The sequence below is a fragment of the Ursus americanus genome, chromosome 35 (genome assembly GCF_024610735.1).
Source record: "Ursus americanus isolate L20-20 chromosome 35, mUrsAme1.1.p, whole genome shotgun sequence".
Lineage (NCBI taxonomy): Eukaryota > Metazoa > Chordata > Mammalia > Carnivora > Ursidae > Ursus > Ursus americanus.
In genome coordinates this window covers 25,314,455-25,341,999 of record NC_142161.1, presented here as the reverse complement: position 1 = coordinate 25,341,999, position 27,545 = coordinate 25,314,455, and the positions used below count along the sequence as shown (strand labels likewise).

At 36.2% G+C, this 27,545-nt stretch overlaps 1 long non-coding RNA gene across 1 annotated transcript in view; it reads right to left on the bottom strand.

The window, feature by feature from the left end:
* LOC148107134 (uncharacterized) overlaps positions 1-9,000 on the bottom strand; it is a 210,193-nt gene extending 201,193 nt beyond the window's left edge. Inside the window, exon 1 of the long non-coding RNA XR_015723089.1 lies at positions 8,659-9,000. This is a non-coding gene — a long non-coding RNA (uncharacterized LOC148107134). The remainder of the gene's footprint in view (positions 1-8,658) is intronic.
* Between the last annotated feature and the right edge of the window lie 18,545 nt (positions 9,001-27,545).

The window sequence follows — 27,545 nt, the reverse complement described above, 5'->3', positions numbered from 1 at the left end:
ATGCTTATTCAGACCATGCACAGTCTTCTGGGATATCTTACCCAAGCCCTGCAAGGTACTGGCACCTAACTAGGACTGTAAATGAGTCTTCAAAAGCCATTCTGCCACTCAACCAGCTACAGATGTTGGAGAACATGGTATGACCAGTAAATTCCACAATAATGAGCTCATTGCCTCACTTCCTTTGCTGTGAAGTGAGTTCTTTAATCAGAAACTATTCTGTGTGAGATTCCATGACAGTGAATAAGTCATTCTGTAAGTCCATGGATGCCAGTTTTGGCAGAAACACTTCATGCAGAGAAGCCGTATCCATAACCAAAATAGTGTTTATTCCAATAAGAACAAAATGTCACCTTTTCCATGATAGAAGTGTCTGATCAATCAACCTACCACCGAGTAGCTAGCTGATCTACCTAAGAAATGATGTCATGTAGAAGAAGACTCAGTAGTGGTCTTTGCTGGTGGCAGATTGGGTACTCAGCGGTGGCCACAGCCAGGTTGGCCTTGGTGAGTGGAAGTCTGTGCTGCTGAAGCCATGCACGATCTCCAGCCCTGCCACCATGACCACTTTGTTTTTGGCCCATTGGTCAATGACAGAGGTGGCTGGAGAGAGATAATGACTGGTATATATAGAATGGGTCACCCTATTCCCCTTGATCATTAAAATCCTCCTCTGCTGAGGCACGCTGTGGTGAACATGCACATAGGGCACACACATAAATCTTTTCTTCCTCTGCCAGTTTATCATGGGCAAATCCCCATGAGGTTACGGTGCAGGCAGAGCGAGAGAATGTAGTGCAGAAGTGGGGGCCATGGACAGACATTTGGACCACTTCTTCATGTAACTTAGTTGTGCCTTCAGGCCCTACTCAAGCCAGATCATGTTATATACAACTTCTGTTTGATGATGGAACACTATTGTTAATGTCCAGCTTTAAGTAAGTGAAATAAGACCCAGTACATGACGGACAGCTCAGGTCACATGGTGATGTGATAGCCTAAGTTTAAGTGTGCAGTCTCTACTAAGAACCAATAGCAGGTTAAGAACTGTTTCTCAAAAGGAGAAAAGTTATCCAGAAGATAGTAGGACTTTGCTCTAAAATCCTAAGGGCCTGTGGTGTAATTAACCTATGAGGGCCCTCCAAAAGCTATAAATAGCCTCCCTTTCTGCCACTGACACTTCAAGCACCATTGAATCTACAGGATCACAAGGCCCAAGTGGCAGAGCAGCTTGTAAGGCAGGATGGACCTGTTATAGAGCCTTCTTATGTTCTGGGCCCCACTCAAATCTAGCAGCTTTTCAGGCTACTCAGTAAATAGGCCAGAATAACACACCTAAATGATGAATGTATTGCCCCCACTATCCGAAGAGATCCCCCAGGCATTGTGTGTTGTTTTGCTTATAGGAGTAGCCAGATACAACAATTTATCCTTCACTTAAGAAGAGAATTTTGACATGATCCACACTGCTAGAGCCCTAGAAATTTTACTAGGTAGAAGACCCTGAAGTTATTGGATTTATTTCCCACCATGTTTTCAAGATTTAGTTTCAAGATAAACTAAATATGGGATCATAAAAAATATCTTCAAAATGGTAGTGAAACAAATAACCACAAATGAAAGTCAGAAGATGGAAATCAAATGCACTCATAAACTCACAAGAGTTTCACATATAAAAAAGTATCAAAAACAATATAAAAATATTACATATTAAAAGATACCATTCTAGGTCCTGAAAATACAACCAAAATCGTTCTTATTATGACACATTCTTGTGATACAGATAAACAAAAATATAAATAAGTAAAAAATACATACATACACACATTATATTTAGTATATTGTATAGTATATAGTATGTTAAAATATGTAATATAGATAATGAGAAAAATAAATTAGAGAAGGAAATATGGAGTGCCTGGTGTGGGATTATGATTTAAACCCAATAGGAAACTCATCAAGAAATATTTGATTCGTGTAGATAAAGAAAAAAAAGCATTTTGAGCAAAGGAAAAGCAAGCGAAAAGATTCTAAGACAGGCACATGTCCTGTCTTGAGGAATAATAAGAAAGAACCATTAGAAGAGATGAGGGCAACATAGCAAAGGAAGTCTGAAGTTACTGTAATGTGGACCAATTTAAGGCTTTTTGCTTTTAAAATGATTAAGAAACTTTTGAAGGGTTTTGGATAGAATGCTGAAATACGGGATCTGTGTTTTGTTGATTAATCTAGCTGCTTAAATGCAAATAGAGGTGGGTGGGAAATAAGAGAGTGGGAGGAGAAAGTAGAGGAAGACTGGAAGAGGAGAGAGAGAGAACAGGAAAAGGTGAAGAAGAAAAAGAATGAAAGAGAGAGGAGGAGGAGAACAGCCAAGGGGCTGTCACAGTAATCACAGCCAAAAGGGACTTTGACTGGGGCCAGAATGGCAGCAAGAGAGGAAGAAGTGGTGGTTACTTTCTGAAAATAGTCAATAGAAATTGCCAAGAGCTTGCTAAGAGGTATGGGGTGGGGGGTAGGAGGGGATGACCTCAAGGTTTTAGCCTGAACAACTGCAAGGAAGTTGCCATTTGCTGAGATGAAGCCTCAGAAAGGAAAAAAAAAAGGAGGGGGGATAGCAGAGTTTAAATTCAGAGCTGTTGAGTCTGAGATTCTTATATGTCCAAGTAGAGATTTAGAATAAGCAGATGGACATCTGAGGTTGGATTGCAAAGAAAATTCCCAGGCTAGAGAAGAAATTTGGGAGTTACTACCATAGGAGAATGAGTGAAGAGGAAAACTAGAACAGGTCCAAGCAATGAACACTGGGATTTGAAAATTAAAATGCTATCTAAATGCCAATATATTTGAATATTTAAATGAAAAAGGACAAATTCTTGAAAAACACAATTTATCAAAATTAACACAATGAGAAACTATCTGAATAAAAAATATAAAATATACAAAAATGTCCATAACAATATTATTCATGAAATTCGTACACTGAAACAATCCATAGGCTATTCCACATTTGGTAAAGTCACTTGCAATATCATAAAGCAATGAAAAAGAGCAGTCTTGCAAGATGCAACAGCTTATATTGATTCCACAGACATCCTGTTAAACAGAAGAGGACCAATTCACACCGTATTATTCCATTTTTATAATGTTCATGTGCATCAAAACTAAACTATTGCAGGTATTAGAATGTTTGTTTCCCATGTGGGCTGATAATGATAAGGTATGCCTTATACCTTAATCTCGGTTTGATTATTGGAGTGTTTTTATTTTTTTAAGTTTTACTGAACTGGAAGCTTTTTAGACTAATCATTCGTCAGACTGTACAGATTAATTTCATCTACTTTTTAACCTGAACTTCCAAAAACATTTTGTTTTTTAGTAATTAGAAAATAAAAAGATAAATAACCAGAACTAAGCAGAAATATATTTAAAATAGTAGTGTATTAAAAGACAAGACTGGGGGCGCCTGGGTGGCTCAGCTGGTTAAATGTCTGCCTTCAACTCAGGTCATGATCCCAGGGTCCTGGGTTGGAGCCCTGTCAGACTCCCTGCTCAGCGGGAGTCGGCTTCTCCCTCTCCCCTGCCCCTCACCTTACTTGTGTGCACTCTCTAGTACTCTCTCTCTCAAATCAAATCTTAAAACAAAACAAAACAAAAACCTAGCCTTATCTGTTATTAAAATATCCTATAAATCTACCATGATTTAATAGGGTTTATACTAGTATGATACTGATAGGTTAGGTACTGAATAGGAATCGGAAGTATTAACAGGTGAGATGCAAAGGTAAAATATATAATCTAAACATAGAAAAGGTGCTAAAGAGACAAATCCAGAAGCAATTGACATAATAAATTTCACTACATATACTTTGAAAGTGTCTGTCTGACTAAACAAACTCAAACGCTGGAGACAAATTGGGAAAATATTTGCAAAATATAACATAGATAAGTATCTAAGTTTTTACAAATCAATAAGTATTAACCACCTAATAGAAAAATATTTAAATAATATAGAGTCCACAGTAAAATACAAACACCTTATGACTATAAGATGCTCAATTTAACTCATAATCAGATTTTCTAATTCTTCTGGTTTTGTTTGTGACAAGTGTATATTTTCCATGTAATATGAGAACATATTAATAAAATATAAAAACAATTTTTATTTTATTAAGACATAACTTAAATCTTGCTGTGCTTGGAAGTTTTGTTCATTAAAATTTGTTATTATATTTTACAATCCCTGGAAGTAGCGGTCTCTATTTTACCCTATGAAAATTCAAGTCGTTGCACTCGACTTTTTAAATTGAAACCAAGAGTAACCCATTTTATATTGTAACACTACACACATAAATACACAGTCATTCACTAACGATATTTATGCCTACTACTTGTGATGCATGTAGAAGTATTATGGTCTGTTCTGTCCTGTCTTATTTTATCCTGCTTTATAATTTATAAATGCTGGTCTCAAGGCATTAAGTTGATGCCATCAGACTGTGACCCACAGTTTTCAAAGCACTGCTCCAGTAGGTACCAAATGAGCTTATATTTAGTTTCAATAGATTAACATGAATTTTGCGAGATAGTAAGGAATAGTACTTATGACCATTTAATTTGAAAGCCTGATACAGCAAAGTGCTGCTGTGATAGTCCAACGGGAGAATCCGTTTAACACTCAAACTTTAGGGCCAATCAGTACATAATTGTTGACTCTGATTGCAGTTCTGTGATGTGAGTACTTTCTAAAAATTGTGTGCGTTACTTACCTTTTTGAAAGAGATAACATTTTTAAGAATTCATGCTTCTCTTCTTCTGAAGAGAAGGAAAAAACGTTGTGGCTTCAAGTGTATGCATCTTTTGTAAGAAAGGATGATATTTTCATCATTTTAATGGTCCAAGTAAGTGAACATGTAAAACTTTTTCAGAATCCTATCATGGATTTTCACAGAGTAATCTCTCAATTGTAAGTAAAAGGAGTATTATTTGCTCTCAATTTGTAAGAGAAAGGATAGTGCCAAACAGTTTTTCTCTTTCAAAATAACACAAAGTATACTTTCCACTCCTCCTCCTGTCTTCAAAAGGGTATAAGTAATGACTTCTCATTGTACATTTGAACATTCCAATTTGTGTTATACTTTTAACACTGTTATGCTATTTTCAAAGGTGTCATGGCTTGAAGTTTATAGTTATTTCCTCTTTGTCATTTCTTATTTTCTGTTACTCCAAGAAATAATACGTTATTCTGAGTATAGGTTGGGAATTGTCTCCCTCTCTCTCAGCTAAAATCTACTTTTAGTCGTATATTACCAAAACTACTATGAAAACATTAATTCATTATTAAAATGAATTGGTTTCATATCATTTAAAAAAACAGTGGGTATATTCCTAAATTGACCTTAAAGATAAAAGGACCTATGCATGAAGCCATAACCTTTTTCATATTCAGATGAGACAGGCAAAGGTAATTGTAAAGACTATTGTGAGGGGAGGAGGTTATTCTGGGTTTGTGAAAATCAATTTGTTTTATCATTTTTGTGAAAATAAGATTCTTAAATGTCTTCTAAAACTTTTTCATTCCAATAAGGCTTTGCTTATATTAAAAAACTAAGGCTTTGGTAACAAAATAGATAGGTTTCATGAAGGTACAACCTGTTTGAAATGTATAAAATTCTATATTTTGTTTTAGAAGATTTGCCCTTTTTTTACCTTAAAAAATATCAAACCTACAGAAAAGTTATAGTAAAAGCCATTTTAATGACACTCATTTACCCCTTACTAGGATTTGCCAATTGTTAACATTTGTTTTCTCTTTCTCCTTTGCTGAATATTCAAAAGTAAATCACTGACATGATGATAGTCACTCGTAAATATTTCATCTTGCTGCCTTTAAAATCAGGGACAACCTCCTACATAACCACAATTCCATTTTCACAGCAAGGAATTTAACTCGGATTCAATAATAGTATAGGAAATGTAATCCATATTTAAATTATGTAAGTGTTCATAAAATTAGCTGCCAGCCTTGCTTTAATACAAGATTCCATCAAGAATTATGCATTGTATTTGGTTGCATGTATCTTTTGTCTTTAATTCTCTCGACTTTCTTGTGTTTCATAACATCGATACTTCTGAAAAGTCCAGGCCACCTGTATAAAATGCTCCACAATCTAACTCTTTTTTATGATCTCATGACCATGGTTAGATTAAACCATTTACAAACCATTTAAACCCTATCACAAGGAATGTACACATTCCCTGGCAATGTATCGGAATATACGAGCTCAGTTTTTATGGTGAATGGGCATGCTACGTGGTTAATCTAGCATGATGCTTTCCAGCTACATGAATGTCTGCTTCCCAGTAACTATTCACACAATGGCTCCGTGTCCGTTTATGGATTCTTGCCTAAATCAGTTTTTTACATCCGTGTCTATAAATTGGTGATTTTTAATTATGTAATTTTTCTATATTAACCTATTTCCCTTCTTCAGGAAAGATAGTTACATTCTTAGCAGTTCTGTGAATGAAGACTGTCTGCTTCATGAAGTGTTAAAGTTTGTCTGTATCACCTAAAGTGTCTTCTTTTATCATTTTTTAACAGTCTTTGGTGATGAACAGTAGGATCAGAAGCTGACTGCTAACCACCTGCGACGTGATGAGACGTACACCGAATCCTTTGAGCTTACTGTTCCTCTCATCAGGACCAGGAGCTGTGGGTCAGTGACTCTCAGATTTAAGCTCCACTCCCTTGTGTGCAGCTCTCTGACCCAAAGAAACTTTATCTTTTTTTAATTTATATAATATTATATTTGAATATAAATACATATTTTTTTGGCTTCAAATGTTGCTTTCAGAGTGTGAAGTCAAATGCCAAACCTTCCAGTTTCTAAAAAAGGGACAAAAGGTGGGTGAATTTTCTATAGCCGATAAGGAAAACCTTGAAGCCACTATTAAAGAATTAGTCTCATCATGTGTTCTAAAGCATAAAACATAACCAGCTATGAGCTGTTTAAAACTATACATATATATTTTTTACTTACAAAACAGAAAGATCAGGCATGAAGACTATATACCCAACTGCCATCTGATTATAAGTGACAATAAAATATTAATTCTACCTTTTTTATTAAAAACAATTATTTCCCAAACAGACTTCAGGGTTTTTTAAAGTTCCCAGAAAAGTTCTGGGATCCTGGAAAGGCTCTGGAATAATTATACTAAGAGTCCACAGTGAGTGGTAGCCATTAGGAGACTTAAGAAGAAGGAATTCCAATGTCTGCAATGTGTGGTAGCCATCAGGGGGACTTAAACCCTTGAAGTACGTCCACAGCATAAAACATTGGAGGACTTGAGGAAATAAATTAAGACGAGAAATTCAGAATGTTTGACCAATGGCACATCAAAATCTAAGTAGAATCAAGTCACACTATTATAAGCCATCAGGTTGTTCATACCATAAAGAAAACTTCTCATGAAAAGAACAATAGATCTGTTGCTAATGGAAACCAAAGGCGTAAAATTGGTGGGCGTGAATCAAGCATTAAAAGCTGTTAGACCACGAGCCACCTAACCCTAGACCCTTATGCTGGGGTAAGTTGATCACAGAATGGGTTAAATTGATACTAGGTCACCTCTCAACCTCAGGAAGATTTCCGCTCAAGGAATACTGTAAAACACCGAAAATCCCCAACCCAGTGGCACATTCCCCTTAGGCATTCATTTGGCTATGAGAGACCTGAGGGCTAGCTAAAAAATGCCTCCTTCTAGCATATCTCTCTATAGGTCTAAGAACGGTTTCCCTGGAAGCTGTAGATACCTACAAAAAGATAAAAATCTTATTAAGACAATCTAGAATTACCGTGGCCATTATGGGAAATAATCCAATTAGCCAAATCATTCATTAGAGAAGTATACTTCTCTGAAAGCAACTGTTTCCAAATCAAACAGAACGGGATACCTATTTTAATTGCTATGCAGAAGCCTCCAAAAGGCTTCAAGATTCTAAGAGAGCGTCATTAAAAGAGTCACTGCAAAAGGCTAATGAAAAGTTCAAAGCCACAAGAGGTACCCAAAGCAAAACAGTATAAGACCGGTAGGACTCCTACTGCTCCTTGCCAGCCTCCTTGAGTATTCACAGTTCATTAAAACTACACTTGAATTGCCTTTCCACTCTGCAGAGACTATAAGACCACAAACAGAAGTCCACCAAGTCAGTAGCCTTAAAACTACAGCAGCTCTAGGACCAGAGACCTAAACCAGCACCTGGGCCTCCCATTTTGCACGCTGAGAGGGGTCTATTATCAAAACACTGGCCCAGAAATTGGGGTCTCATTTGTAATCAAGTTGGACACTGGAAAAATGATTGTCCTCAAAAAGTTTTATACAAATCCTTCCATACCAAATTGAATGCCCTCATATCTCAAAGGAGGGCCCCAAGGTGGGGCTTTGTAGGGCTGATGAGACGCTGAGGGATTCTCTGGAAACAGCCATGAACATTCCCTTAAACAGCAGAGAGGAAACTAAAATTAAGGGAGAACCTTGCCAAATTCTGGAAGATTCTGGAGCTACACACTCTACCTTAAACCTCACTCTCTCTGGAGCCTACGGATTCGATCCTGGGAAAACGGGCAGAAGCCTGTGAAGGGTGACAGTTCTTACCCGAGTCAGCCCTCTTGGATCTCTGTGGCGCCGGGCAGAGAGACGAAGGTAAAATGTCAGTTGTTCCTACTGGTTGTCTGCCGTTTTCTCTCCCAGAGACAGCCATGCCTTCGTGGGTCGCATGCTGGGAACGCCGCTCGGCTTTCTGTCAGGAGCACGTAGGTTGCTGATTCTCTCCTACGTAGGCAGCTCCACCGTCAGGTTCAGGCCCCAAGACGTGCCTGCACAGAAATGGGAGCTGCGCCCTGCTTGTGGCTAGGGCCTGTCAAATGACAAAACGAACACAACTTACGAGACTTTGTGCGAGCGAGTTTTACAGAACCTTAGAAACGGCAACAGGAAAACAGGGCTGATGGGCTAGGAGGTCAGGGAGTTCCACTTAAGGCCAAGCAGGCCCTTATTTCCTAGGTTAAGGTAAACCAGCTGAGGCTGGGTTAGAGGATTGTGATGAGTATTGGTTAGGGCTCGACAGGTGTTTCCCATAAATGCGGGCTGACTTTGGTTTAGATTTATGATGTGGGGCTGGGCCCCTGGGGTGGCCTCCATTTTGTGGATTCTGATACACTAATTAACTTTACCAGGTCCTGCTGATGGTTGCTAGGTCTCAGGGGAATTGTTTAAGCCTTTCTTTTGGCTCTTTTTGGGATAGCTCTAGCGCTTTGGAGGGTAGTGTCTTTTGCACCTGTTTGGGGGGATGTCTCTTGCATCAAAGGGTCATTCAAAACTGCCAGGAATATTTATTGTTTGTCCTAGCTGAAACCTAACAAGATATTTGAGGTGATTTTTTTTTTCTAATTGTATCCTTTTCTTTATGTCAGTCACCATACAATACATCCTTAGTTTTTGATGTAGTGTTCCACGATTCGTTGTTTGCGTGTAACACCCAGGGCTCCATGCAATACGTGCCCTCCTTAATACCCTTCACCAGGCTAGCCCATCCCCCCACCCCCTCCCCTCTTAAGGATCTGTACCAAAGTGGAAGCTGATATTCAGAGCCTGATAGGATTTTCTTTTTTTCTTTTTTAGACCTCTCTCCTCAGCAGAATGAAACAATTCACCCACAGGAAAAGAAAAACATTCCAAAGACAAACATCTCTAAATCTAGAACACAGGAATCTGCTGATTTCTATCATAGTTGAAGATCTTCTCCTGATAGAAAGAAGCAAAACGAAGATAATATAGTGGGGTGACTGGCTCAGTCCCCTCATAGCATTCAGGGTGTAATCCAATTCTTTGAGGAATTAAAAACAACCGTTCTTCAAACTGAGGCTTCATAAAAACAGAAAAAGCCCACCTAATCCTTTCTACCAATCCCAGAATCTTCCCTATTCATTTCAAAAGGCTAGTAAATTCCTAAATTTTGGATTCAGGAAACAATAGATCTTCTTGGAGTAGCTTGCGTTGTTTTTCTGTGCCCTTGAGATGTGAATATTCTACTTGGTCTCTGGAAACTGAGGGCCCTCTCTTCAAAATGCAAATTTTAGGGAGGTAATTCCTGTCAGAAGAAAACAAAGGGAGGAAAAGACTATTTGGAAACTGGGTGAATGAAAAATCTTCAGTCTTCTCCACGAATACTGGTAAAAAGTTTAAGTCACCCTTAACTTATTTCATCTGCCAGAAATCACCAACTGCCAGGAGCTACGTACTACTCACTGAATAAATATGTAAAAAATAAACATGACAAAGGTTAAACTCGCTCCATGGCTGAGTCAATGTGCACAATTACTTTGAGCAGTACGCTATTTCCCTCAATTTTGTCTACTATGCATTTGCTTCTATTACACCTGTACCGTTTTTTTCCAGTAGATACCATAACTTCCTAAAACACTCGTGTATTTCCAAAATGTCTTTATTACCTGTTTTACCATCAAGTAAAAATTTGTCACCCTATCAAAATTCCTACCCCCTCCATCCGTCTGCATGGTAATGATAATGCTTAATCATTCTAGAAACTCAATTGTAAAAGGATGTATGTTGATGATACTAAAAATGTTTCTTGTTGGTATCATTTGATTTTCATATTTGCCACTTTGTTTACAGTCAATCAAAAGTATATGTATCCAGGTTAGTACTGTTAGCTCTTTAGTGATTTACTTTATGATATGATAACTCACTACAGTGCATGTACACATTATTTTTAAAATATTTCATCTATTGTGAAGACTGAATGTCTTGATATGAAAAATATCTCCTTTAATGTTGGCCAAAAAGTGTCCTATTTTTATTATTATTATTATTATCATTATTAATATTTAGTAACAGATCGCTATGGTACTAGTATACAACTCTCTGGAAGACCAATTATTATTATGGTCATATAAAATAGACATGGTTATTGCATTGTGGGGAGCAGAAGGCTAGCTGAAGACAAAGTATAAGCTGACACCCTGCAGCCTCCCTCTACACTCCCTCCCCCCCCCCCACTCCTGGGTGGGATATGTGTGATATTCATCCAGGAAGCTCCCAACTATCTTAAAGTTATTGCTTTCCTAGGGGGAAAGACAACTTTAATTTGACAATGGCAAGGCCTCCAGTATCCTGTAGGTCCTCTTTAACATATGAAAGTTCTTTTGAAAACCTCCTGTCTTCCCTACCCCCAACTCCCAAGTATATAATCAGCGACCCCTCACAACCCCAGTGCAGCAGCTCTTTCTGCCTACAGGTCCTGTCTCCATTTTTTTAAAAAGATTTTATTTATTTATTTATTTGACAGAGAGAGAGGCAGCGAGAGAGGGAATACAAGCAGAGGGAGTGGGAGAGGGAGAAGCAGGCTTCCTGCTGAGCAGGGAGTCCAATGCAGGACTCGATCCCAGGACCCTGGGATCATGACCTGGGCCAAAGGCAGATGCTTAACGCCTGAGCCACCCAGGAGCCCCCTGTCCCCATTTTTTAATAAAACCACCTTTTTGCACAAAGACTTCTCAAGAATTCTCTCATGGCCATTGACTCTGGACCCCACACCACTAAATCTCCCCTATATTCCAAAACCACATCAAAATGGTAGAAGCAGATGATTGAGAATCTTGGGGGAGAACATTCTAAAAGGTAAGGGAGAGAACTTCATCGAGGCGATCTAAAAAAAATTAAACAATTTAATATTGGCTCTACTGTTAATATCCAAGATAAAATAAACAAAAATCTGGTCTGCAAAGAGCTTTTAAAGTCCTGTTCAATAGCAAAACATCAGTTTAGCTTTGAAATGGTCTTTTTCCCCACATATTCCTGAGAGTGAAAAGATGATAGGAATTGATTCCAGTGCCTGATGTCAGCAAGTGGACACCATCTTTTCTAAAAAATATTTAAAAGTTGCAATTTTGCCTCTCATCCTTGATCTTCACGGCAACTTAACCTCGCAGCAACAGGAATCCCATTGTTAAAATAATAGCTAGTTCCTTAAGCAAGCCAGAATGGTAGAAGTAGAGGGAGTTCAGGAATAAAAAACATAAGTAAATGACATGGTAAAATTAGATATTAACAACCATTAGGCAATCATTTCTGCAACAGGTTTCTTAGTTTCTCATGTGCTGTACAATGAGATGATCTTGCGACCCTCCTTATAAAAGAAAAATGGTGCAATCCATTTTATACATAACAGCTACTTTCTCTACTTATTAGTACTCTATGTATTAAGAAATATATTCACAATCACACTACTTGTAAGAATCAGTCAGTAGATTCTTCCAGTACCCAATAACAAGAGTAGGAGATAAAATACATTTGTTCTCTGCCATTAAAAAAAACAAAAAACAAAAAACCTCACTGCTCACCTGAAAATTGTAGTCATGTTTTCTGGGATCCAGTGCATTACTAAATAGAGTTTAATTTGCTTTGACTTAAAAAATACAGAAAACAATGAATACTTGCTCACTAGAATAAATATCTCAAGTTCTAATACTACCTGAAGAATAATATATAGACACTGACATTTAAATTAAGGGTAGGAGCACCTGGGTGGCTCCGTGAGTTAAACAGCCAATTCTTGATTTTTGGCTCAGGTCATGATCTCAGGGTCATGAGATCAAGCCCTACTTCAGGCTCCCCGCTCAGAGTGGAGTGCTTGAGATTCTCTTTCTCCCTCTGCCCCCACCTAAAATAAAACAAAAAATAAAATAAATTAAGGCTAGAAAACCTAATAAAGACTACTATTGACTCACAAAAGATTATATTCATAATATATTTGCATTGTAAAGCAACTTGTTGGGTACAGATAAAAAAATAAAATGTAAAATTAATGCCACAAAAAAGACCTGAAGCTTACTTCACAGTATAGATTTTTTAAATTAAAAAATGCATTAAAATAACAGTTTTGATATTTTTAGCTATGTGACACTGGATGATTTACCATTTTTCCTCACTTATAAGAGGGTATGTTAAAAATAATCTTGAAGATAATGGTCTTGTTAAATGAAATAATGTGGATTGGCAAGTATGTAGTAAATCCTCAATGACTATCATACGTAAAATTATTTTTTCTTTTAAATCAAAACAAAATTAGACTTCTTGAAACTGTGAACTCCTCTGGTGAATTTGACACATTTTAATTTTCAGTAACATTTTGATATGAAGCATTTTAGAATATATTTATTTTCATTATATTTATACTAGCTTAATAAATTAAATATATAATCATTTATTTAAACAGAGTTAAGTGGGATAGTTTAAAAATGTTATCATTTTTAAAGGTGGAATTTGATGGTTGTCACATTTAAAACAAAGTGTAAGAATTTAACTGTGATACACCTTATTTAAATCTTTTACCTCTTGTTTTTAAAGTAACTATAGTTTATCCTACATAAAATAAAATTACTTGCTGTACTACATGGCTAATTTTGTTTATTTTGGCACCATATTGCACTTTAATTATGAACATTTCCAGAGAATCACAATGCCAAAATTTTGCTTTTCTAATTAAAAGAAAAAGCACTGTAAGCTGTTTTATTAGAAATGTGGGTGATACTATTAAGAGCAGATAATGATTTAGGAAAGTGAACTTACAATAGGGTGAACTTTAGTGCAGAATACGCAAAATGAAATAGTACACACTCATCAGTTAAAATGGGACAGATTATCTTATGATTGCTAAATATTTTTACATAGATAATGGAAGGTAAAGTTTTACTTGTGTTACATATTCTAAAACTCCACATCTCAAAATCGGAGACTATATGTTTTATCAAAAAATGGGAATTATATCATATAATAGAAAGATAGCTAAATGTTTGCACATGTGCATGTCACCTGAGGTTAGGGGGCAGAGAGAAGAATGTAAATATACATTCATAATAGTATAGATAAAGAAATTACTGCGGCATTATTTTTTAAAGGAATGAACAGCAAAAAACCGAAATTAGCAATATAATAGGTTAGGTAGGTTATGATACACTTACACAAAGAATTATTATGCAGTCAATAAACACACCTGAGATATAGTATTAAGAGAGGGGGAAAACAAGATGTGGAATCATTTGTATTATATATTGGTATTTTTAACATCCACATAAAATGCTATAATCCAGTCAGGATCTGAGTAAGCAGTTTTGAGGGTCACTTGGTAAGCCAGGCATGCATGCTCTCTGCAAGAGTAAGTGTTTCTATTTTAGGCTGCAGCAATTATTACAGTAGAGGCATATATAATTGCTTGATTCCTTTTTGGAGCGTAGGATATATAAGAAACCATTAACAGTGGGAAGTTGGAAGTAAGATTGTAATATTTATTGTTACTAGTATTTGAATTTTTAAAACTTGCTTAACTATTAGTAGACCATTTAGTTTTTTTAAATAACAGACCTTATGAATACAATATTAATGTGCATCATTAATTCATGTTTTAGTCTCTCCTAGAGAGACATTTTAATAGAAGCTTGAATGTATCCAGCTTTTTTAAAAAGGCTAATAACAATCCAGAATTAAACATTTCTCTTTTAGCAACTTTGAAATATATAATGCAACATTATCAGCCACCATTCTGTACATTTCACAATATCAAATCCTTATATTTTATACCTGAAACTAATATGTTATATGTCAATTCCATCTGAATAAAAAATTACAAGTTAATTACTACATTTCTCTAAATTATCCTTTGTTCTATAAACACAAGTTAATTTTTCCTTCTTAGATTTATTTTATCACAAAAAAAGAGGCAAATATGAGGAAATTATGTAGTTCTCTAAACTCATAGCTGAACTTTTCTATAGAAGTCACTATTGCCTGGCATAGAATTTCCTCTATCACAGAAAACATCCATAACCAGATTTAAAGACAGCTTGATGATATCATGATAGATTTCAAACTACTCTCTAGGACTAATATAATTCTGCAATAGGTGTGAAAACATGCTAACACAAAAGGATTTATTTCTAAGATTTTGTTGCTACATAAGTCAGGTCAGGTCAACAGGCTTTGGCATGGTGAAGCCCAGACTAACAGATTTACATCAGCTTTTTGTAGCATGTTCAAAAGTGGTTTTCATGCCTACTGAAAAGAGAGCAAAAAAATAGTGTTAATACACATATATATTGTTGTACAGGACTAGACCCAAATGCTCTAAATAAATAGAAATATCTATTCTAATAAAAAACTTTCTACAATATAGAAAGAAATTTAATAAATGTTAAAAGGATTCCTAGAAACTCACTGAAATGCATATAGATGCATCTTATAGAAACATGCATGTTTATAGAAACATACATGTTATAGAATCAGCAAGGCAACAGAAACATTATGAGGAATTAAAGTATGGAGATACAGTAGGTGATTTTATTTGCTTGCAAATTGAGCACCTGCTATATGCGAGACACCAGATGAAGCTGTGGGCATCAGGTAGGTGCTGTGAAAGGACCAATCACTGGGAGCAACTGCCTATCAACTAAGACCGTATGCTATCAAATTCTTATACTGAATGTAGATGCGTGTGGATGTATGTGCGTGTGTAGGAAACAGGTAAATAACTATCATGGACAAAGCCTCAAAAACGTAATTTCTTAAAGTCAAAAGTCCATCTCCACAATCACAGGATTGGATTTTACCCATTGTCAATTAATTGTAAAGGGTCTGAAATTTTACCCTGCTTCCATGCTAAAAGTCGGCCTGCCATCGTTGCATGGATATTGGCAGAGGTCATAAGTTTTCTGGGTCAAAAATAAAGTACTTTATTACTCATGGCACAACAAGTAATTAGAGCATGATGTGAATGTTGGTTCTCTTTGCCCCTCGTAGCCCATGAAGGTGATGGAGAGGAAGGCCTAGGTTGAGGCTGCACGTACGCTGGGTTTACATTACAGCGGAAAGGACTTAAACTTAGGAAACCCCAATATTTTCAAGGGAGCCACCAGTAAATCTGCTCGATCTTTGCCTCAGAGGAAAGACATTATCTTTACCATCTTAGACAGCAAACAGTTCTGAATTTTTCCCCAGCAGAGGCACTATCTCTATCTTCCAGTGTGGTTTGCTGTACAAACATCTATGAGAAAATAACGCAGGACGGAAGCTCTTACTGCCTCTGTTTGGAAGATGTGCAGAAAGTGAGAGGCCCTTGGAGAATTGTCTCTTGGATAATCTTCTGACAACTATAGAAATGTTGGCCTTTTGAAAGAAGTCTTAAATTATTTCAGAAATAAAATATGATTCCATCTAGACTTTCTCGCTATTAGATTTGTCTGACATTTAATGACTTAGATAATTCTTGATTATCTATACAAAGGAATTGGTTTGATTTGATTTTTGACTTTAGTAAATGTCATTTTTCAAGAATCTGTTGAATTGATGGTCCACTAAACAGAGTATTATTAGCCTCTACTCAATAAGGATCCAATTCTTAGGCTGATTCTAATAAGTTTATCTTGAGAATTTTTTTTTTTTGTAATGACACATGTGACTTGTACAACTATTGGACAGCTTTTGCTCCAGTTAAAGTATAGAATTATAATAAATAATAATTTGACTGTAGAATTTTATTGATACCAGTCCAATATTTATTCTATCAAGGGAAAACAAGAAGCAGAAATATATTCTAAAATATATGAAAATATTTAAAAGTTTTCTCTTTTAATCTTTGCTGCTCTCTGGTAGTAGTATATTGAAGTGTGTGAACACCCAGATCATAAATGTCTACCTTAAAATATGTTTGTGATTTTACCCATGTTACAAATGTGAGATTATATTACAATATTTAAACAAAATAGAGAAATCACCTGGTAAATACTGAATTTGAAAATGTTAGAGAGGGTCTGATATTTCTTACTTCTCTTTGATTTACTCTCCAGGAAAATCAACATGGTAACCTTTGAAAATTGATAACAAGTATTTGGCTCTTTTTACAAATCTTATATCCTTCTTTCTTCTTCCATGTCTCATTCTCTCATGATAACTGCTCAGATTTACATAAACTCATTAACAAAATATTCTTTTTTTCACCTAGTTAAACTTTTCACTTTCCCAGGAAAATTGGTAGAATGATAATACTGTGGCTTAAAAGGAAGTTCACAGCAGACAAAATAAGAATAAGGTCTAAAAATGAAGCAGTTGCTTTTTGGATAAGGGTAATCGGATGAGGTTGGGGTGGGGGGAGTGTCAATAAATGTCCAATGGAATATTCCAGAAAATAAGCAAGTGGAAGTGTATACTATGCAATTTGTGAGTATCTTCTGGTTTAATTTAGATGAATATGTTTCATTTTAAAATGTTTATTAGGATGATATTTAAAATATTGTTTATTGGGGCGCCTGGGTGGCTCAGTCATTGGGCGCCTGCCTTCGGCTCAGGGCGTGATCCTGGCGTTCTGGGATCGAGCCCCGCATAAGGCTCCTCTGCTGAGAGCCTGCTTCTTCCTCTCCTACCCCCTTGCTTGTGTTCCCTCTCTCGCTGGCTGTCTCTATCTCTGTCAAATAAATAAATAAAATCTTTTAAAAATAATAAATAAATAAAATAAAATAAATAAAATAAAATAAAATAAAATAAAATAAAATAAAATAAAATAAAATAAAATAAAATAAAATAAAATATTGTTTCTCTTTTCTGGGGCACCTGGGTGGCTCGGTTGCTTAAGCGCCTGACTCTTGATTTCAGCTCAGGTCATGATCTCACGGTTGTGAGATCCAGCTCTGCAATGGGTGTGGAGCCTAAGATTCTTTCTCTCCCTCTCCCTCTGCCCCAACACCCCCTCAAAAAATAAAATACAATATTGTTGCCCTTTTTATATAGTTTAAGAAAAAAAGTGCTTAGTACCTTCCTGAAAATTATACAGACTAGTGATGGCAGTCAAACTATGCAAAAGAATGAGGCTACAGTAAACTGAGTGTAGTCACTGTTCCTGAAGTAACCTGTCATCCATATATATTTCACTTTTTCTATAGTCTTTTTGTGTCTAACCATCTGTATACTCTTCTAGTCTTTTCCTCCATTTCTTCAGACTTAGGAATCACCTGCAGGGCTCTCTGAGTTGTCAATTATGTCCACTCTAATTTCTGGACTTCATCTAAGCATTTTTAAAATGGCTCAACGAGTCCTTGCTTGAATTTCAATGATTTCCCCAGAAATGCCCATATCTTTGAGATTTCCTTTAAGAAACAGAACAGCCTTTGAGGTCTGCTATATGGCTCTGAGAGACTGATACCACTGAAAACCATGTAGTCACAGAAAGTGATACCTTAAAGTTAAACTTCTCTTTATCTGTACGAAGAAATGGAATGGAATGAATTACAGGGTTTGGATGCACATGGAACTCAAGGACAGTTGGCTATTAAAATAGATATGTTAGGATTATGAAGTTATTTAGGCAACGAACCTGCAATTCTAAGCTCTGGAAACTAAGAAAAAGCAGTCATAGGAAATAACTAATAAAGAAATAGATTTCAATTTTATTGCAAGATTTATTTATTTATTTGAGAGAATGAGAACTTGTGCAGGAATTGGGGGAGGGGCAGAGGGAGAGAATCTTTAAGCAGATTCCTTTCTGAGCACAAACCCAAAGGGGGACTCAATCTCACCACCCATGAGATCATGACCTGAGCCGAAACCAAGAGTCTGAGGCTTAAGCAACTGAGCCATCCAGGCACCCTGATTGTAATTTTTATAGTTAAAAGTCTCGGGGTGGGACACCTGGGTGGCTCAGTCGTTAAGCATCTGCCTTCGGCTCAGGGCGTGATCCCGGAGTCCTGGGACGGAGTCCCCCACATTAGGCTCCCTGCTGGGAGCCCGTTTCTCCCTCTCCCACTCCCCCTGCTTGTGTTCCCTCTCTCGCTGGCTGTCTCTCTCTTTGTCAAATAAATAAATAAAATCTTAAAAAATAAAAATTAAAAAAATAAATAAAAGTCTTAGGGTACCTGAGTGGCTTAGTCGGTTAAACATCCAGCTCTTGGTTTTGGCTCAGGTCATGATCTCATGGGTCCTGAGATCGAGCCACCCTCTCGGCAACACCCCCTCCACCGAGTCTGCTTGAAGATTCTCTCCCTTGGCCTCTCCCCCCACTCAAGCTCTCTCCGCCTTAAAAAAAAAAAAAGTGTCTTCGTTCTCTGTGGTAAAATCTTAATGTTTATAATGTTATCAGAGAAGCAGGTTTGAAATATAGTGCATTTCAGTAGCAGAAGAGAGCACAGGCATATAGATTAATTTTCAAGGTGAAAATAGTCATATTTTGTACCTAGCCTTCATATCTAAATGGCAGAGCCATTAATACTCATCCATACCTCAAAGCAAATGTTTTTCTTTTTCTTTCTTTCTTTTCCTTTATTTCTTTCTTCCTCCCTCCCTTCCTTCCTTTTTTTTTCTTTTCTTTTTTTTTCTTTCCTTTCCTTTCCCTTCTCTTCCCTTCCCTCCCCCTTCTTTCCTTCCTTCCTTCCTTCCTTTATAATCCTGAACAAGGTTCTTGAAGTTTAGGAGATGGCACATGAGAAGAGTTTTCCTAGAAGCACCTCATTCTGACCACGGGAAGCTATATATAAGCTTTCTGTATTTTAATTTATTAAATTCAGATGCAATCTATTTGAAGCAATATTCTTTTTTAACTTTTCTAAAATGCTTATTTATCTTACCGGATTTGAGTATTACAAGGAAAAGTGTACAGGTCATTTTTTTATTCCTAAAACAATAAAATGGAAGTAAATATATTAGAAAATAAGCCACTAAAAATGTAGAAGAATACATAAAAAGAATAATGTGGAGGGGCACCTGGGTAGCTCAGTCAGTTAAGTGTCTGGCTCTTGATGTCAGCTCAGGTCGTGATCTCAGGGTCATGAGATTGAGCCCCCTGTCAGGCTCCACACTCAACATGGAGTCTGCTGTCCTTCTTCCTCTGCTCCTCCCCCTGGTCTCTCTCCCTCCTCCTCTCTCAAATAAAAAAATAAATATATAAATAAAATCTTTAAAAAAAGAATAATGTAGAAATACATGATGCGCAGGAAAGAGTTCCTTGACATATTTCTTCATCCAAATAATCTGAATTTTTCTTTTTAGGTTCTTGTATTTTATGATCACATAATTTAAATGGATTAATATGTTTACTGAGTGTTTGTGGTTTAGTCACTGTGTATGGTAGAAAAATGAACAAGGCAAAGATTCTAGCTACAAGACCTTGAGATCAGGCAACAACCATAAAATATATAGGAAGGTGTAAGTAATGTACATAATAAAAAGCAGAATATCATTTGTTATATTAATTACAAGATAAAGATAAATTTAAATTACATGATGTCAATGAGTCAGATAACATATCCTAGTAGTAGAGGGAATATAAATTAAAATAATGTCATATATGGGGCACCTGGGTGGCACAGCGGTTAAGCGTCTGCCTTCGGCTCAGGGCGTGATCCCAGCGTTCTGGGATCGAGCCCCACATCAGGCTCCTCCGCTATGAGCCTGCTTCTTCCTCTCCCACTCCCCCTGCTTGTGTTCCCTCTCTCGCTGGCTGTCTCTATCTCTGTCGAATAAATAAATAAAATCTTAAAAAAAAATAAAAATAAAAAAATAAAAAATAAAATAAAATAAAATAATGTCATATATATCAAATGCCATGAAAATAGTTGTGTTTTCCATTCCTAGGAACTTGTTGTAATACGTCAATACAAACAATAAAAAAGTTAGATGCCTAGAATCTATTATCATGCAAGTGTCAAAAGAGCCTTAATGTTGCGCAATAGCAGAAAAAAAGTAACTTTTATAATTCAACTCAATGAAATATAATGCTGCCTTAAAAGGATGGTTTTAAAGACCATAGGAACAGAAAATATGTTAAGTAAACATGACTTCAATTTTATTAAATCATGATAAAATTATTTTACAATTAAGAGCATGGAAAATTATAAAAAGATAGTATAGCAAGCAAATAATGGAAAACACTAAACATCATTACCAATTTAAAATGTACAACGTGAGGGGCACCTGGGTGGCACAGTCAGTTAAGCATCTGACTCTTGATTTCAGTTCAAGTCATGATCTCAGGGTTCTGAGATCAAGCCCCGCTCCACACCCAACAGGGAGTCTACTTAAGATTTTCTCTCTCTCCCTCTTCCTCTGCCTCTCCCTTGCTTGCATGCATGCTCTCTGTCTCTAAAATAAATAAATAAACCCTTAAAGTAAATAAAATGTATAACATAATACAGTTATTTTCCTTATTACCTGAACATGTTGTTTTCATTATTCCCTTTCAGTAAATAGAAAAAAAATCTTGGTTCTCTCCCTAATCTTATTCTTTTATAAGATTAAGAATTCCCGAACTGTCAATTCTTTGGACAGTTGTCCTAAGAATAATATCTAGTATTTGTTTAATACATATATGTGGATTGAGAGATTCCTTGTTGTTGAATAAATAAATTCAATTTTTTTGGCCATAATATCTCTCAAATATATAAACCTTTGTCATCTAACTTTTTCTATATCTGTATCTGTACCCATACTTTATTTTTCTATACCTTTGTGTCATATTGTGAACTGTCAAATCAGTATTATTCTCTCCTACGTTGCATGGGAGAAACCCTGGAATTGTACTTCCCAGAATTTCTCATCATCAGAATTCTGGGTTAGATTATACCAATGAGAAGTATTCACATAAGATTTGAAAGACCAAAGTAAAGGAGAAGCCATTAACCTCCTCTGGCGGTGGTGGGCAACACAGAATTTGTAGGAACTCCCAAGTTCCTATGTGAGTGAATCACTCAGTTTGGTACTGCAGAAAGGGGAACTCATTAGAACCAGTTTTGTGTAATTTCTGCAGCCTCCTAATCTCCAAAAAGAACATATTCCTCTGACTCATGCTGTCCAAGCCCTTTTGACAATTCTCTGAGCATACTCACATTTTTTTTATGATCTTTTTTTCTGTGAAAATACCGAGGGTATTTGGAAATAGAGTTATTTACTCTAATAATTGAATATGATTTAACTCTGGTAACAATTTATATCCACATCAATAACTGCATCTCTACGTCTTATCTACAACTGTATCTATACATAGACGTCCATTGAGAAAAAGGAATTATTCAAATCCTGTAAAAACAAATGCTAGAATTGCCTTTGAACAATGATTTCCATGAAATCAAAAAGTCCAATTCATGTAGAACTAAAGTTTTTTCTAAAATACCTATATTGGCAAATCGTTATAGTACAGTTTTTTCCAGTAACATGCAAAGAGGTATTTAGAGATAACTTTTAAAATAACTTTTAAATGACTTTTAAATAACTTTTAAAACATTAAATTAAAAATAAAATATTATTTTAGTGTATTTTACTCTGATTCCATTTATAATCAAAGAAGCAGAATTATTGGTAAAAGTAATATTTCAATATTCATGTTATTTTGCTATGTCTTTTGGCAAATTTTAAATTTATCATTGTTTTTACGCTTTTAAATTATATAATCCAGTAACTCTATTCACTGCATATGAAGATACTATCTATGATTATCACTTAAAAATACCATATTGATAGTTCTACTCCCCGGGCCTTTTGATTGGAATTTAATGTAGTCCTTAGGAAGCGACAGTTCATTGATGTAAGCAATAATTTCTTAGAATAAAAAAATCTCAAATCTCTCAAACCTCCAACAGATTTAGGAGTATGTAACATATTGGGGTAAATACCAAATTTGCATAAAAATATTATTTTAAAAGTCTTAAAGGAGATAATTATATTCATTTAATTATTATTAATGGTTTGTGCAGTTCCAGACAACTAATATTTATAGTTGCCAACACCAGACTATCACTGTGTGTCTAAGGACAAAATTACCTTACTCTTGGGTCCTATAAAGAACTGGCTATTCCTTTCCACTTCCTTTTACTAATATCTATACTTTTCACTTCAACTGACTTATAATTTTTCTTTTTGAAATCACCCTTTGTTTTCCCATAGTAAATTGTATAACTGAAATTATTTACCATCATCTCTCATTGCCACCGTCTGTTAAATGGCTATATACATCCTGAGTATCTTTTAAGGACATGAATATGATGATGCCATTTCCCGGCTTGAACCACTGAAAAGGTTACTCTTCCGCCTCTCAAGAAATGTCCAATCCCTACTATGATTTATAGATCCTTTTTGTTCAGGTCCCCACTTAGCCACCGAGCCATATCTCTTGATAGCTGACCGTTTCTCTCTGTTCTAGAGTTACTTATAATTTCTTCAATATGTGAAATTATCTCTAGAACGACTCCAGAATTTCATCAAGTAGAGCAAAAGTAGAGGAGATGGGAACTGAGCTGGGTGAGGTCTGGAAGAGATTAAGAGGGCTGTAGTCATACTGTCTTTGTGGCAGCCAGTTCCAATTGCAATTGCTTGGGGGAAGTACAATAGAGATTTTCCCGAGAAGGTGAGGATAAAAGGATTATCCACAGAAGTGATCATTGACTATTGAGAGAAAGCATAGCTCTTTCCTCCACAAAGGAATTTCCTGACAAATTATTTTTTAGTTGTCAGGCCACAACATATATGTTGCCTGTGGAAAACCTTCAAGACTGAGGTGGATACTCTCTCTTGCTGTTGCTTTTCCATGACATCTTGTATCTTTGCCCATTTCATAATTCCTATCACACTGTATTATAATGATTTTTCAAAATGTATTTTTATTACAGAAATAATATATGAATATTTTTGTTCCAGTGGATTAAAAGAATGTCTTTGGGCACCTGGGTGGCTCAGTCATTTAAGTGTCTGCCTTCTGCTCCAGTCATGATCCTGGAGTCCTGGGATGGAGTCCAGCATCGGCATCCGGCTCCCTGCTCGGTGGGCGTCCGCTTCTGCCCCTCCCCCTGCTCCTTCTCTTTCTCTCCCTCTCTGTCTCTCACTCACTCTCTCTCCAAATAAATAAAATCTTTAAAAAAAAAAGAATGTCTTTATGACAGTAAAATTTTTCCTCTTTAAATGTGGTATCTCCATTACCTTTCAATTGCCATAGACAATACTGCTAACAGGGCATTTATATACAGAAGCGTAAAATTTTAGTAACTTTTCAATTCAGTCTGTTTTTATACATTTTGAGTATGGGGCTTTGGAATAATAATTTCTGAAAAAAGATTTCCTCTATTAAGATTTTGAAGACTAATGAATAAGGGAAAGTATAGGAGAATATATCACTAAATGCCTGATGCTTTAGTAAAGAACTGGTAAGTGGCAGAGTCATTCAGAGTAGAGAACAGATAGGTTATAAAGAAATTTGTTATAAAACCTTCTGTTGAATTAAATACGACATATTTTAAAATACCTTAAACTAGTTCGTATTATACTAAATCATCATCTAATGTGTGTGTGTTTAGGCCAATAGTCACTAAATTTTTTTTTAACAACTTATTAACTAATGTAGTCTGGTCCTTGTCTTATTTCCTTTTTATAGCTGTGGAATTTTGTTGATTCTGGAATTATTTAGTTCAACTTCCTCCATACCAGTATCTCAACTTTGTACTTTCACTTGATTTGACCCAACTATCTCAGTGAGTCTGTTAGCTTCCAAAGTGTCTGTGTTCTTGCAGCTGTGGTCTCCCCAGGGAACATGGAAGACTTTCTCTACAAGCAGATGGGTTTGGTCTCCCTCAAGGACTGCCTTGGATCTTGCAGAAGAGGGATCCTTGTCCTCCAGATCTCAGGATGCCAGAATCTGTCATGGCGTCTCCCATTATTCAGTCTGCCCATGTCTATATCTAGATACTCCGCATGCTTTCACAACATAATATTCCAGACTAAGGAAACATTGTAAATGTGTTAAGGTTGACTCCCCGTTGCACTTTTGTCCTTAAAAGTATCTCTAATAAACAAGTCCAGCAGTTGCAGGATACAAGATCAACATATAAAAATTAGTTGTATTTCAATATGCTGGCAATGAATAATCCAAAAATTAAATTAAGCACATCATTTAGTTCACAGCAACATCAAAAAGAATAAAATACATAGGAATCAACTAAAGAGTGGCGTAAAATCTGCAAACTGAAAACTACAAAATATTGTTGAAAGAAATTTAAAAAGATCTAAATAAATGGAAAGGCACCCCATGTTCATATATTGTAAGACCTAATATTGTTAAGATGGCAATACTCCCCAAATTGACCTACAAATTCAACACAATCCTTAACAAAACCCAATCTAGATCTTTAGCAGGAATTAGCAAGCTCATTCTAAAATTTATGCAGAAATACAAGAGACATAGATTTGCTAAGGCAGTCTTGAAAAATAGGAGCAAAGTTGGAATATTCATAATTCTTTAATTTAAAACTTACTACAAAGTGTTCCAGACAGTATGGTCCTGACATAGTATTTAGAATCTAGACATAAACCTTTACATTTATGAACAACTGATTTTTGACAAGGATGCCAAGATTTGATAGGAGAAAGAGTAGGGTTTTCTAGAAAATTGAGTTGAGGAGAACTGATTCAAAAGAATGAGGTTTGATCCCTACCTTACTCATGTACAAAAATCAACTCAAAATGGGTACTATCTGTAACACTGCCCCTTATTCCATCATGAGCACGCAGTTGTTAAACGACCTTCTCTGGGAGGTCCTGTCGGAGCATTATGGAACCCATAGTTGGGCAGATTGGGAGGCACCAAGCCAAAGGACCCCAAAGTGCCTGAAGTTTCATTCCACCCAGGCAGGCTGGTACTTCACCAAGAGTACAAACACCACTTCAAAAATTATAGAATTTTAGGGGGAAAGTGTCTCAAACTTGAAAAGGGAGCTGCACTGAACTTTGTTGTGCGATATCATTAGCAGCCACTTTTATAAAGTAGTAAACATTTTTTAAAAATATTTTATTTATTTGAGACAGAGAGAGAGCACAAGCAGGGGGTAGTGGCAGAGGGAGATAGGGAAGCAGACTCCCTTCTGAACAGGGAGCCTGATGCAGGGCTCAATCCCACGACCCCAGGATCATGATCTGAGCTGAAGGCAGATGCCTAACTGACTGAGCCACTCAGGTGTCCCAAGTATTAAACATCTCTTAAAAAATGTTTGTTAAACATTTCAATATACTTTCATGACATGCAGATCCCGTTCCAAGAAGTCATATTTTACCCATCCAGCTGATCTGCAATTTGTGAGAAATCTAATATTACCATTTACATATTTAAAGATGCAAGGACTTTTAACCAACCTTATGAGTTGGGGTCTGGGATATCCTTAACCTAGCCTCCTCTAATGTTAGAATCTTAATATAATCATAATATTTATGTTTGTTTTATTTTGATGGGCAATGTTAGTGGAGAATTTAGTGCTTCTAAAATAAGCATCCATTTTTTTAAAAGATTTTATTTATTTGAGAGAGAAAGTGAGCACGTGTGCGTGCAGGAGCAAGTGGGACGGGCGGGGGGGAGAAGCAGACTCCCCACTGAGCAGGGAGCCTGACACAAGGCTCAATCCCAAAACCAGGGGATCAGAACCCCAGCCTAAGGCAGATGCTTAACCAGCTGATCCACCCAGGTGCCCAAGCATCCATTTTTTCATTCATTGAATATTTATTCAATGCTTTGATAATTCCATTCACTAGATTAAAATAGAAAGTAGCCCAAAATGAAATAAATCAGTCAGAGAAAGACAAACATCATATGATTTCACTTATATGTGGAAGTTAAGAAAGAAAACAAATGAACAAAGAAAAAAAGAAACAGACCCAAAACAGACTTCTAACTATAGAGAACAAACTGGAGGTTAACAGAGGGGAGGCATGTGGGGGAATGAGTACAACAGGTGAAGGGAATTAAAAGTATACTTATCATGATGAGCACTGAGTAATGTATAAAATTGTTGAATCACTATACTGTACACCAGAAACTAATATAACACTATATATTAACTATACCAAAAATAAAATTTTAAAGAATATAAATAAAAAAATAAATGCAAATTTAAAAATATTTAAAAATAGAGAGTAGCTCAAAGAGGTAGTGCCAGGCACTATTCTAGGTGCTGGGAATAGCGCAATAAACAAAATACACAAAATCCCTGCACTGGTGGAGATTACTCTTTGGACTGAGAGATAGACAACAGATAAAACAAATAAATTATATAGTATAACAGATTATGCTGAGTGGAATTGTCAAAATTAAAGCAGAAAAGGGAGATGAATAGTCCAGATAGAAGGAGTTGCAGTTTTAAATAATGCGATTGGGGAAGATCTCTCTGATGTTAAATTTGAGCAAAGATATGGAAGAGTTTCCTACTTGAGCCTTGCAAATACCCTGAAAAGCACATTCCAGGAAGTGAGCCCCAGAGATGAAGAACCTCATGCAAGAGCATGGGAAGAAAACTCCAGTATCAGGGAGTAGTATTACAGAACGTAATGATTAGGGCACACCAGTCACGCTTCTGCCTTTTGACTTTGTGCTTATTGCGCCCTCTGCCTAGAACACGCTTCCTCCAGATGTACACTTAAGTTTTTATCTCCCTGAAATCTGTGCTCAAATCTCACCT